General features: G+C 39.8%; 1 long non-coding RNA gene across 1 annotated transcript; it reads right to left on the reverse strand.

Annotated features, from left to right (window-relative positions):
* LOC136481733 (uncharacterized) lies at positions 1 to 1,138 on the reverse strand. Its single transcript, XR_010764832.1, has 3 exons — positions 652 to 1,138; positions 244 to 310; positions 1 to 161 (listed from the first exon to the last, which is right to left on the reverse strand). It is a non-coding gene; the product is annotated as an uncharacterized lncRNA (long non-coding RNA).
* Positions 1,139 to 14,526: the final 13,388 nt, after the last annotated feature.

The raw sequence follows: 14,526 nt of genomic DNA on the forward strand, positions 1-14,526 counted from the left end.
TTCTTTCTGGAAAAAGACACACTTATTCATTATATTCAAACATGGATCCTCTATATAAACTATTGGTGGAAGTTTACCAGACCACGATACATGCACTCGCTCAGACGTTTCGATCAAGTGCCTTTGAAGATTCATTTCAATGCCCTCTCCAATGTTTGGGCCTAAACAAATGTAGTAAAAATGTCAATTATAGTCAACTGGTTTCATGGAACCTTCAGATGCTTCTCAAATTCTTCTTTTTACCTTTTGTTAAGAGAGGTTTGTGAAGTATCATTGGCACAATGGCAGAGTGTAGAATCTCTTCAATGTCCTGAAGATCCTCATGCAAAAGGGAAGAAGACCTTATAGTTAGTACAAGTAGAAAGGAGTGGCAGCAAACAGATATAGGTAAAGGAGTGACTACATACAATTTTGAAGGCCTATGCAAAAAATGTAGGACATTGATTTGGAATGAACTTGGTAAAGCTTGTTAGAACATTGATTTACCAACTTGTAGCCATTGTTTTTATTTAATAAAATAAAGGCATGGAAAAAATGCAGTATATAGGATAAGGAGCCATGATATACCACTAGAGTAGTTTCTATTGGTCCAATACGAAAGAATCAATCACCAATAGAGGTGATTTTCTAATTGAAGTTCATTGTTTTTACCTTTGTTTTTTTTCTTCAAAACGCTTAGATTGGCAGTTGAATCCATGAAGCATCAACACATGGAAGGATGTCCCCTTAACCCAGAAACCTCAGAAGAGCACAACAAAGAAGAAAAATGCATGATTACCAATCTGACCCTTTTTGACATCACTGAGAATAGTATCCTTTAATTTTAATAAAGAATGACCTATCTATGTCTATCTCAGTTAAAGAGCATTTGACAGAACCTAGGGAGGGGACGTTATATGATAAATAAATAAATATATCAGCAGTACATACAAACACATTCTAAATAAATAGATTAGCAATACATATAGTTCCGTGAATATGCCCTGGAACTTTCAAGATCAAGAACCTATATTTCCAAGTAACATGAGACGTAATCTTCATCACACGCTTTACACCAACAAAGATTTTCATCACCAGGACAATTGTCATTTGGCAGTGTGACATCGTTATATGGCCCATCAGAAAAAACATAGCTTTCACATGCATGCGTGGATATAGTATGTACCTTTAGTCCAAATTAGCAATTGTAAGTCTTGTCAAAGATATTGAGTCTTTTCCAATAATCATTAGAGGTGCGGTACAACAGAAGAAAAACAAAAACTTTGTCATCTTAACTGAATAGCCTGCAAAAAGAAGCATATGGCGAAAGGTGAAGCCGGGAGGCAAGAGAGAGATAGCTCAAACAATCCAGCGGAGACACAGCGATGGCAGAGAGCACTGGAAAGGTCTGCTCCTCCTGAACTCTACAACCGCATATACCATGTAGGCGAGAGAATATTGCGAAGGGCAGCATGTTTGATACTTGAACTTGAGCATGCTTGAAAAGTAGAACGATCTATACTATTAAAGCTAAATATATGATAGGATTTTTTTACTGTTGATGCTAACTATTGCTCATGCACTATATGTAGTTAACAAAAACAATGATGAAACAGGCACATGATTTTTTTCACATGCTCATGCTTGCACAGGAAGCACCATGGAGTCGCGGATGTAACTATAATTTTGAAATAAAAAACTATTTGAACTGGAACCCGCTGACATCATCATGTAATTGATATGAAGGTTCTAGTTCTAACTTCTAGTGCAAGTGGTCAAGAGGTCAGAAAGGAGTCCAAGATATGAACAACTATTAAAGATAAACTACTAAACAATGGTGTCACCGGAGAGGGTAGAAGCATTGGTCTGGTTTCCCTGTCATCCATCGCAGTGCTGTAGTAGGGATAGGCCGCAACGACCACTGGATCTGCGGGATTTGACACAACAACGGAGACATCAGCGCCGCGTTGAGCCAGAGGATATGGAGCGTATGACTGTATCAGTATTTGGTGGCTATTATATTATAGTGCCACGATCAGGGATGTGGTTGGTCCCAGTCCCAATCTCCAGGTTTGGAAAGCCTAAGGCATGTCATCGTGCATCCATCGGACCTTGAACCCTCGGTATAAAAAAAAAACATATCAGTTCGAAGACAGCGGGAGAGGAAGAGGAAGAGCATACTTTGGTTGGGCAAGGAGCGGCATTGCCGACCTAGGCCGTATGTCGGACATTCCTAGCTATGTACGCTTGCAAAGCATGGCCATGTGGCGCGACGGAGGTGACGAGGTGCCCCTAAATCGAGAACCAAATCGTTTCGATCATGGAGATGAGAGGGAAAATACCTTCGTTTTTTACTAAGTTATCATCCCTAGCAATGGTGTCAGAAATGTGTTGTTGGTAATTATTGAGAACACTTGTAAATTTATATATATTAAGTATCCACAAGCTCACAGATAATATATCATTATAGCATTTCACTTGGTACTATAACAGGTATCGTTATTTATATTTTTCCACAGGGAGGAGCGATGGGTGGCTAGACATATTGATAAATATGTATACTTATGATAAAATCATTAACTCAACTCTCATGCTATAACAGGGTAAGTCAAAATGATAAATAAATGATAAGTGTAAGGCATTAATAATATACCAGAGATACAAATAGATACACATAAATGTAGTATGGCTAGGCAAGAGGTTAGTTAAGAGAAAAGAGTCATAAGTCATTTCTTAATTACTAAATCTTTTGTACACTCTAGTATACATATTTTCATCTATAGCATAACTAACCATGTATATATGCATAAGGAACATTACTAAGGAAGATCAAGAACAGAGATTGATTCCCTTCGCAACCGGGTTCTACTTGTTCTACAAACGGGGAGTGGACTACAAAGGACTCAACGAGAGTGTTACACTCGCGATCTACCACATGGCCTGAAACGTAGAGTGCATCCGCAGGTAAATAATATTTAAGCACTATCCTTACATAATGTCGACCACTTAACTCACTCGAGTACTAAGCTAAGTGCTTTACGAACTCATGCATAAATTCATTCTCAATCATGACTATATCAAGCATACTACAAAAGCAAACTAGGAACATAATAAATAGAAACATAGTATTGAAATAGCACAAAGTCACATAATATAGAGGATACAATGGCTTTACCAGCCTCCAGATGGTGAATCCGGAATCCTGAGCAATAGTCCAACCCTACTTGAATCTTGCTAGCTAGTCTATACTAGAACTTAAAGAATTAGATATCTATTCTATTCCTTCTAGAAACCCTAATTTTTTATCAAATCTTGACTTATGATCAGGGTTATTCTAGGGGGACGGCAGGGGCTGGTATATATAGGGAGGAGCGTCAATCCTGAGCCCTCAGATCAAATCGACTTAAAAGAACAACATAAACGCAAACCCTAAGGCGGTGGAGAACTTACGTTGCAACGGGGGGCTATCAGGTGGGCCTCCTGGTCCGGTCGCCCTACAGGTGGGGCCGGCCAGCCCCACCTGGCATCCTCTCGCGGTCTTCTTTGATGGAGTGCCTTCTCGTGTCCCTTGGAACCTTCTGAAGATATTTTTGTCGTGGATAATTATGATTTAATTTGATGATTTGATCCATCTTGGATGGTTTTCTGAATAAACCCTGCTAAAAACACAGATTCACCAAAACGCGTGGAAATTGTTAGTTTAAACCCCTAAACCTATGTTGGTGATCATTTTTATGCATTATATTGACGGTTTATAATGGATAATAACTACCATCAACAAACTCCCCCAAGCTTAACCTTTGCTCATCCTTGAGCAATGCTAAACTCAGCAATGGATCAAAAGTTGTATTAATGTTTCGCTCCTCAAAAGTACACATGCGTTCAATCAAGCATTCTCCTCCAGATTAGAATAAACCAATCTGACTTTTAAACTTACTCATATTACCTTCAACCATAAGGCTTCTTAGCCTTCACTTGGGCCTTGAGCAATTGAAAGACAAAATGATCAAGTTAAGCACTATGTCTCAAGTTCTTTGTTCAACCATCATTCTAGAGTTTTTGTAAGTTTTCAAAATAAAACTCAGAGATTTCATTATATGACACTCTCAAGTCTCTCAATATATGTGATATGTGTGGATCCTCACCAAGGCAATAATGATGTTATGCCTCTCTTCCTATCACTAAAGCTTATCTGGAGCTCATAGGAATGGAAAATAGCAAGAAAGAGCATACTTATAATGCATATTTTGTAAAGTCAAATCTCGGATCCGAAGAGAGTTGAGTCATACAATCAAATCAAGATGTGTATGTGTGTAGAATATGGTGGATATTTATGGTGGCTAACATAGTTCTACTATGCTCCTTGAAAATATATCTCTCTTTTTGAAACTTTAAAATATTTTTGCAAGAACACATGGGCAATCTTATTCATCTTTTATTTTTTAGGCGAGCATCTACGTACCCATTGTTTTTTATATCTCAGACACTCGTCCATTTTTTCTCAATTCTTTTTCTCCTCACTTTTTTTTCTTTTTTCATGAATAACTTTTGCATAGTCCATGTCTCTTCTACAATGAAACTTTGAGAGATAGTAACAAGAACTTGAAATATTTATTTGGTAAATAGAAAACCTATCAAATATATTTTTGGTGTTTACTCCTAGTGTAGGAGTAGAATATTTTTGGGTGGATCTAGATGGAATGGCATGTTTTCGCGCATCCCCCTAGTGTAGGAGTAGTGCATATGTGGCGGTGTGTACGTGATCTTGATTTTAAGAGCATGACAAACCTCTCATAAGGGTCAACAAAGCTTGACTAAACTCAATGCAAAACTAGTAGAATATATGAGTAGAAGTTTTTCTAGCCTAAATAACATGTTTGGCTCTGGTAGGAATTCAAGCTTTGTCATACAGGAACTCATCATGTGACATTTTTATGTGTTTCTCAAAAAAAAAATCTTCAGAACTTTAGTATCACTTGGAATAAAATAAATTAGTAGCTCAGACCTTCTCATATCATATCCGTCAATTACCTAGACTTAGATCAAATATATGTTAACCACGAGTTTCAAGTTCAGAGCAAATTCTCATATCAAAACAATCATATCCAAAACTCGGGAGAATTCATGGCTATAAAAATTAGTGAAAGGAATTATAACAGAGCAACTATTTATCATTTCCATTATGAGAGATCATCTTCAAAGTTCTTTTTATTTATTCAGCTCTTAAAAATAGAAATTAAAGCAAACTTTATACACACTCTTTTTTTTTATTTTTTAGATCACACATTACTAATATATATAAAAGATAACTTTTATTTTGTTTTTAGTTATGCATCTCTTTTTTTAATAAACTCAAAAATAAATAAATAAAAGGAAAAGAAATAAAGTACTAGAAGAAAAGAAAAAACTTACCTTAGATAAATGGGGATCCTCCTCCCCCAAGCTGTGTGTTGTTGTAGACGTTCAGTACGATTGGTCGATATTGAGATTCTGGAACAAGTAGTTCCAGTTCTCGTTCTGTTGCTGCTGGTTTTGCTGGATGTTAGCAATGGCGCCTGCCATTTCTGCCTACCATTGAGAATGCTGATGCAAGGTGTTGCGTATATCTTGTTGTGTTTCTTCAATGGTGGTCAGCCTAGTGTCGAGGCAGGAATGATCCATCTGCTGATCATGGTAGCCACGGGTAGAGAAAGACATACGTCCTCCTTGGTGGACACTTGAAACTTCTTCATAGTGTTGTTGCTGGTAGTTGTCGAAGTTTCCGTGGTGCCACTGCTCGCTTGAACCTTGTTGCCAGGAGCTTTCAGAGTGATGCGGGGATGGTTGCTGCCAACCAGCTTGCTTAGTCTGGAACATGCGGGAAGATCCCGGTTGATCCTAGCCTGCATAGCCAGTGTACACCGGTCCTTCTGGAATAGGGTCATCGCCACGATATCGAGGCTGCGGGTTGTGAGTCATCCTCGCAGAAGCACTTCTACGAGGTGCTGCCTCCTTAACCTGCAGGTCAAAAATAAAAGAATTCACAACATACAAACCGAGATCTCAGTTAGGTAACAGAATCTCGTTTGTGTACCCAAGATACATTATGACGAGCTGTCCATTTTTTCTCTTTTTCAGCATATGGGCATGGCAAAAGTAATCATAATAAAGGTACCAGCGGTTCGTATTAATGTAAAAAATTAAAGCATTACACAATAGACCCAAATTTTGGGCAATGCGAGTGACCAAAGAGGTGCACTCAACATCACCCATGAGATCAAAAACGTCCTTCCATTGGTTCATCATTAATTTAACCGGTGAGACTTTTCTTCTCTTCACCATAGCATAAAGTAACTTAAGATCATCAACCCTCACAGTGCGAAAGTCAAGTCTAGGAAATAGAGAAAATCCTATCCACTTATGCATAAACCATAGTGTAGGGTGATCGATGTCATTAGTACAAGGATGGTACATTTGAGGTTTTCCAAAAATTTCTCTCTAGAATTTCATCTTATCAAAATCTTGCAGAGCAGAGTCTACATCAACTACGCACTGTGAATTAAATTTTAGAAGTTAACTAGACTCCTTCCAAGGGATAAAAAATTCTTTCCCAAAGAGTCTAAATTTAACTTTAGTATCAGTAGGACGCAGCCTGCATAGAAATTCCGATGTTAAGAGTTTAGATCCTTCCTCATTAATATTTCAAACGCTTTCCCAACCAACAGTTCTAAAAGTGAAATCGAATTCAACGTCCATACCTGTTGTTGAGAGAAGGGCGGGATCATATGTAGACGTGTGTATGAAACTTCTGGTCTTCAACTCCTTGAAGGCATCCTTCCCCTACTTGTTCCGCAACTTGAGGTGCTTCTCCTCCAACAAGATGTTCCTTTCATTTGATGATGACTGGGGTGGCACTCCAACTGCAGGGGATGGTACATTGATTTGCATATCGGCGCTCGCCCTAGAAGAAGAGCTTCTCATAGAATGGGACGATCCCGCATGGGTGAGCTTACCTACTAGCTTGTTCATCATCCTGCAAAAATCAACAGACAACAAAACTCGTGGAATGGATTAGGAAAATAAAGAGTCAGCGGTTAGCCGTCCAAAAGTCAGTTGTCCGAGGGTTCATCGTTTTGATTGCCTAACAAAATTTTCTAATCAAGATTTTGACAGAACTTCTACCCTTAATCTTTTTGGTTTTTCTTCCTAATTTTGGCAGCACTTCTATTCTTAATCTTACTCACTCATCCTAATTTCAACAACACTTCTACCAAGTGGATTTTTAAACTATGAACTTGGGATTTGAATTTTTGAACATAGAGGTTTGTTTACAGCTATGATTGAGGCCAAGAGCAGTCAGGAAGGGTGGCCGTTTATAGGAGGCGTAGCAGCAAGGCGGCCTAGTGGTGGGGCTAGCAGGCCCCACACGGGGCCCGCTTGGCCTCATCCTCCACCAAATACTCCTTTGCTTCGTGCTTAAGCAAAATTCGATGGCCATCGGTGCTCTTTCGGTCGAGATACAATCTGAACGGTGCATGGTGCCTGGTGGTGCTTGAGTGGGTCCTAGGTGTCTCCTATGGGTCCTGTTTTCCTGTATTTCTACCATATACACATGTATATATGCAATGCAAAAATATTTTATGATACTATGAAATATAAGAGGATGAATGGTTGGTATTTTTAAATTTTTACGCCTCCACGGTAAATATCCTTTCGGGTTTTTACGCTCCGTAAGAATTATTTACATGGGGCTTGACATTTTATGATGCAGTGAAAAGATTTTTATTTTATTATTTTTCCAAATGCAATGCAAATGCAAAAAATTAAATATGCTAAGGTAAAAGTAAATTTATGCAAAGAAAAAAGTAAATATGGATAACTACCGTTTTTACCTTCCGGCGAGGGTTCGGAATTTTAAGTCTGCCGAACTGGACTTCTCCAGTATTTTTCATTCTTTGGGTGCATCAATCGGCCCTGGATATGGAGACCTTGATGGTTGTTCTTGCTTCTCGCATCATTCCAAGTTAGAGCATTGTTCCGGTCTTGGCTTGAATGCGAATCGCTCTTCCTTCCCATTGATATGGAATCAGATTTCTCTGGCTCCAACATCAATGTGTGCATTTGTAGTGCTCAGGAATGGCCTCCCAAGTATGAGGGGTGTCTTCATGTCTTCCTGCATGTCAAGCACTACAAAATCTAGTGGAACAAAGAAGTTTCTTATTTTTACCATAATATTCTCGGTGATTCTTGCAGGGTAGCGGACCGATTGGTCGGCTAGTTATAGACCCATCGATGTTGGCGTGAGTGTTGAATAGTTGAGCTTGTCGAAAACCTTCTTGGGCATGACACTAACGCTTGCCCCAAGATTGCATAGTGCATTTTTAAAATTTTGGTTTCCAATCGAACAATTAATAGTGAGACATCCGAGATCCTTCTTCATAGGTGATGTATTTAAGATGGCCGCACTACACTCCTCCGTTAACTTGATTACCCCAGTGGTGGGTAGCGGTCTCTTGTTGTTCATAATATCTCTGAGATACTTCGCGTAGGTAGGTACCTATATGGCGTCTAGTAGGGGGATATTGATATATAACTTTTGAATTACCTCTACAAACTTACCAAACTGCTCATCTATTTGAGCCTTTCGATTTCTGCGTGGAAATGATAGGAGGGTGGTGTCGTGATAATCTTGCATCATCTCCTATGCTTGTGGTCCAAATTCTTCGGCTTGTTCTTTTTCTTCCTCTTGTATTGTTGCTGGTGTCTTATTTGTCCTCGTTGGATATGGCGGATCTTGAGTAGACTTGCCACCTCTTGTGGTTATGGCGTTGACCTTCTCAAGGTTAGTGGCAAAAGACAGAGCAGCGGCCAATTGGGCTAATTGTAATTCTATCTTTTTATTATAGTTAAGTTGGTCTTTTATAGCAGAAGAAAAACTTTCCATTTTAGTATTTATGTTTTCTAAAACCTTATCATTAGAAGCAAGCTTTTTAGAAATACTCTCATTAACCTTAGCTTGCTCTAAGATCAAATCTCTCAAGGATGGTTGTTTAGGATTAGAAGAATTATAGTAATTACCTGGGGTACTTACCTTGGTAATTTGACCATTGTTGTTGTTGCCATCCTTGACTTTGTGGACATTTCTTAGCATCACTCTTTATTAAGTTGTCATCCCAAGCAATGAGGCCAGAAATGCGTTGTTGGTAATTATTGAGAACACTTGTAAATTTATATATATTAAGTATCTACAAGCGCATAGATAATAAACCATTGTAGCATTTCACCTGGGAGTATACTAGGTATCGTTATTTATATTTTGTCATAGGGAGGAGCAATGGGGTGGCTAGAGATATTGACAAATATGTATACTTATGATAAAATCATTAACTCAAATCTCATGCTATAACAGGGGTAAGTCAAATGATAAGTGTAAGGCATTGATAATATACTAGAGATAGAAATAGATACTCATAAATGTAGTATGGCTAGGCAGGAGGTTAGTTAAGAAAAAAGATTCCTAAGTCATTTCTTAAATACTAAGTCTTTTGTACACTCTAGTATATACATTTTCATGTATAGCATAACTAACTCTGTATCAATGCATAAGGAACATTACTAAGAAAGATCAAGAATAGAGCTTGATTCCCTTCGCAATCGGGTTCTACCTGTTCTACAAACAGGGAGTGGACTACAAAGGACTCAATGAGAGTGTCACACTCACGATCTACCACATGGCCTAGAACGTAGAGTGCATCCGTAGGTAAACAATATTTAAGCACCAAACATAATAAATAGAAACATAGTACTGAAATAGCACAAAGTCACAAAATATAGAGGATACAATGGCTTTACCAGCCTCTAGATGGCGAATCCAAAATCCTGAGCAATAGCCCAACTCTACTTGAATCTTGCTAGGTAGCCTATACTAGAACTTGAAGAATTGGAGACCTATTCTATTCTCTCTGGAAACCCTAATTTTTGATCTGATCTTGACTTAGGGTTATTCCAGGGGGGGATGGTAGGGGCTGGTATATATAGGGAGCAGCATCAATCCTGAGCCCTTGGATCAAATCGACTTGAAAGATCAGCATAGATGCAAACCCTAAGGCGGTGGAGAATCAACGTTGCAATGGGGGGCTGTCAGGTGTCCCCCTAGTCTGGTCGGCCTGCAGGTGGGGCCAGCCAGCCCCACCTGGCATCCTCTCATGGCCTTCTTCGGTGGAGTGCCTTCTGGTGTCCTCTGGAACTTTCTGGAGATGTTTTCGTTGTAGATAATTACAATTTAATTTGATGATTTGATCCACCTTGACTTTTTTCTGAATAAACCCTACTTAAAACATAGATTCACCAAAACTCATGGAAATTGTTAGTTTAAACACCTAAACCTATGTTGGTGATCATTTTTATGCATTATATTGACGGTTTATGATGGATGATAACTAACATCAACAACTTTGTTCTGCCATGGAGCACATGGGCGCCAGAAGGACACGACAGCCATAGGGTGGGTTGTCATCGTCGACACGGTTGGCTCGTATGGCCGTGTGGCGCGATAGAGGAGCTGAGGAACCCTAAATCAAAAATTAAATCACTATGATTGGGGTGATGGGAGAGAGAAAAACTTGTTTGGGCAAGGAGCATTGGCACCACAAGGGCATGGCAACCATAGGGACAGCGGTAGCTGTGCGCCGGCGATGACTATGGAGTGCGGAGAGTAGGCCAGTGGAGGGACAGGGATGGAGCACACGGAGGTGAAGGTGACGTGGGAGAGGAGGGGAGGACGGAGGAAATCGGTGGCGCTCTTAGCTATGTGTGGGCCCTCCACATAGGGAAAACAAGTAGGACCGGATGATGCCGGTGGCATGGAGAGGTTGAACCGTGGCTGGCTGGTACTGGAAGGACAAGTGTGACTGGGGTATTGCTTGTGAACTGTGGAGGCGCTGCTGCTGTGGCCGTGGTCCAATTCTTTACCATGTTGTGGCTGAGGCCCTCTCCGTCGTTGATTTTATTAGCGTTTGAGGGACGTGTGGAGGCACCATCTGATCTCCAATTTATTCACATTTGAGAGAGTATCTATTTTGTGTAAATAAGACATTTATAGAGCTTTTATACATGCATGTCTCTTTAAATCAAAAAAATCTGGACAGCCAGGGCATCGCTTCGGGCTGCCAGGGCTGCAGTCTAGGCTGCTAGGGATTTATATGTATCACTATAGTTCTTGTCTAGGGTTGTGTTTAATTATAGGTAACTTAGGACCCTTGTCTTCCCTCACTCGTTGCTCTCCCCCTTAGCTACATCTTTACTTGACCTTCTCATGAGTAGTATTTCTTGTGTGTCACCCTATCATATCGTATATTACATACCTCCACTTTAGTCTAGTCGGTATACTAGTTAGTAGATACGTGATGGTTATACTATCACCTTCTTTAATCATTGCTTCCCTAAGGATAAATATGATACTATAACACCCCAGGCGCCACAAAAGCCCAAGATGCCACTAACGAGTATAAAACTCGGCAACAAAAACCCATCATCAAAGTAAATGCGGAAGGAACAACAAGAACAAAACTATGATTAAAATAGATTTCATCACAATGTTTTTATTAAACCACGAAGGGTCACTGTGAAAGATAAACTAAGTTTATTACAGCAACTATAAGCATCACTATTATTACTAAGTGTGGGTGAAACGGTGAGGATGTGCTGCTAATCCCATCCCTTCAAGCAAAGCATCCAATCAAGCACCTAGAAAGATAAGACAGGTGAGAATAAATCTCAGCAAGCAAACTGCCTGAACATGTCATTCAAACTACAAGTTCATTAGGCATCGATTTAATATGGAAGATATAAAAATCATAATAAACCAACGGTTAATAGTAAGGTATTTATCCATTGACATTTCCAAAGATACAAAACAAGTGTGAGATTGTAAACAATCCCAACAAGTTCATTAGACAAAGATTTAAGTGAGTCGTATAATGTACATAAAATAAATGTAGATGAATATCAATTTAAATACTCTACCTTATAGATCACCTCTCAACATATTTTAATATTTTGAACTTAATGAATGATAGTTAGAATCACCACCACAAATTCACTTTCATAAAAATATATATCAAAATGTTACCTTGATACATGATTCACACTTTAGTAAAAAAACATTGCCTCCATTCACTTCATACCACATTAAAGGAATGGATAAGTAATGCAAATGACATGCTCTTCTGCACTCTTACCCCTCCACTGTAAGAGTTTGCATCATACCCCTCCACGGTACACTGTATGATGATGTAGCAGTACAAGTCGCGGCCAACAAACGGCGACATAACTTCAAATGCAAATGTTATGACATGCAATGTGCATATGAGATATTCCGTTCAATGGTTAACTACTTCAACAACATATTGCAAAAACATAAATCTTGCTCAAAACAAAGTATAACATAAGATTCAAATCTGCCAACATACCACAAGAACCAACAAGCCTTATCCATATATGACATAGCCATGCTCACATACATCCACCATTATAAAATATAGCACTTCCCTCATGATGACGACAAATGACAAAAGATTCAACAATAAAGATCATATATAAAATACTTTAAAGGATAAGCAAGTTCATAGTTAGTTATATCATCTTGTTTCATTCATGTTATGACAAAGTGTAGGTAGAATAAACAACAAATCAAGCTATAGCAATTACCGCTACGTTTACTTGCCTCGAAACGATGATGCAAGAATGTGAGCTAACAATGATCCAAAGGCACACCACTTGTTCAAACATCATTACCTCAGAAAATGGACTCATATTTATGTTAGGATCTTGCCGATGGATTATTGTTTCGGTATCTTAACCATAATCAAGGCAAGAGTGGTTGGCAATTGTGCGATATTTACTGAGGTGCGTGAATCGGGATTAGATTTGATAACAGATCAAGTTTTGGCTTGGAGGATGAGTTACGGTAATTGGGCAAAGGCAAACGTTATCTGGAGTAAATTTCAGAGCATTAATGGTTTTATACTCCGAAATTGGGGGGCATGTGTTGACACCATTTTTTGCACGTGTCAAAATGATCAGAGTGGGCTAATCGGCAAGAGGAAAGTTACTGTATACACTGACAGCCGATGAAAATCAGCTTGTAAAGATGGTTGCCGATGAATGGTGGTGATCGATGGAGAGGTTGATTTAGACTCGGGCGTTGCTGATAAGGTAGGAGATGTTATTGTCGATGCCAATGAAGGAAGGCTTGAAGGCTACTGCCGATGAAACAGGAAGTATGCCGATGGAAAGGAGATCGGTGAGATTTCCATCGTAATCGAGACGGACAGGGAAATAGATAGGAATTGATTTCCTTTTCTATATTTGTTAGAGTGTGATTCATGTAAGAGTCGCGTGTTTCCTTAGATTTGGGCTTGGTGTCCTAGTTGTGTTTGGCTATGTCTCTTTAGATCAGGGTATAAATATAGATTGAGGGGCAATGTAATATAGATATCAATCAATATCAAAACCAATTTTTACTACTATTTGCATCTACTTACTTTTCGGCGACTTCGTCAATTTGCATATTTTTCCTTTTTTACGAGTTCTCATTGATTCGGCGAGTTGCATAGCTTCAGTGCGACCTTCGGCGATTCTCGAGTTCTGTGTGAGTACCTATTGGCCGTGACTTCCGGGCGTATCGTTGTTGTCAGGACCAAAGTGCTCGTATCTTCATCCTTGTCGATTAACAGGTCAAATCGACTGGCACGCTTTGGATATCGATTCGGGTATTAGCCCTTTGTGTTTGCAGATCCACTTTTACATCAACAATAGAGAGTGTGATCATGTTTAGGGTAGATGGCCATACTATTAAGAGGGGTTCTTAACTAGATAATTCGGTCATCTAGTGCCACTAGGTGTTGGACTTCATGCATTGCATTTAGGCCAAGTGCACTTTGGAGAGCAAACAAAAATATTTATCGAAAATGTTTTGAGAAATGCTAACATGGCTCTAACATGTTTTGAGAAAACACTTTGAGAGCTAGCATCGCTTGCGGGGAGTAGCTCAAGTTGACGTGGATTGAATCACATAAAAGTTTACAAATTGGTGAGCTAGTAGAGGTGCCTGGGTGGCACCGCCACCCCCTATCCAGTGGCACCACCACCCTTAGGGCGGTGCCCACCTGGGCTCGACAGAGAAGCAACCGGTGGGGTGGTCACAGGACACGACTTTGTGCACCATCACTGGCACGGCGGTGGCACTGCATTGGGCTGTCCGGTGGCATCACCACTTTTCACCCAAGGCTAGGGTTTCTAGACTTAGACACTAGGGGTCACCGCCATGGTCACCACCACTAGCACGGTGGTGCACTGCCCCATTTATCCATAGAGTAGGGAAACGGGGGACTCGGCTGGGTGGTCACCGCCACCACCATGGTAGTGCCACCGTCACCCTATCCCAGTGACCAACTAGCTATTGATCAACCATTGGAATTCAACCATTGGGGACACTATCCCCTTCTTCGATGACCACACCGCCCTGTCCAGTGCCCTTGTAGAAAGCAACTCTAAGGGGTAATGGCT

Source organism: Miscanthus floridulus, chromosome 9 (genome assembly GCF_019320115.1).
Source record: "Miscanthus floridulus cultivar M001 chromosome 9, ASM1932011v1, whole genome shotgun sequence".
Taxonomy (NCBI): Eukaryota; Viridiplantae; Streptophyta; class Magnoliopsida; order Poales; family Poaceae; genus Miscanthus; species Miscanthus floridulus.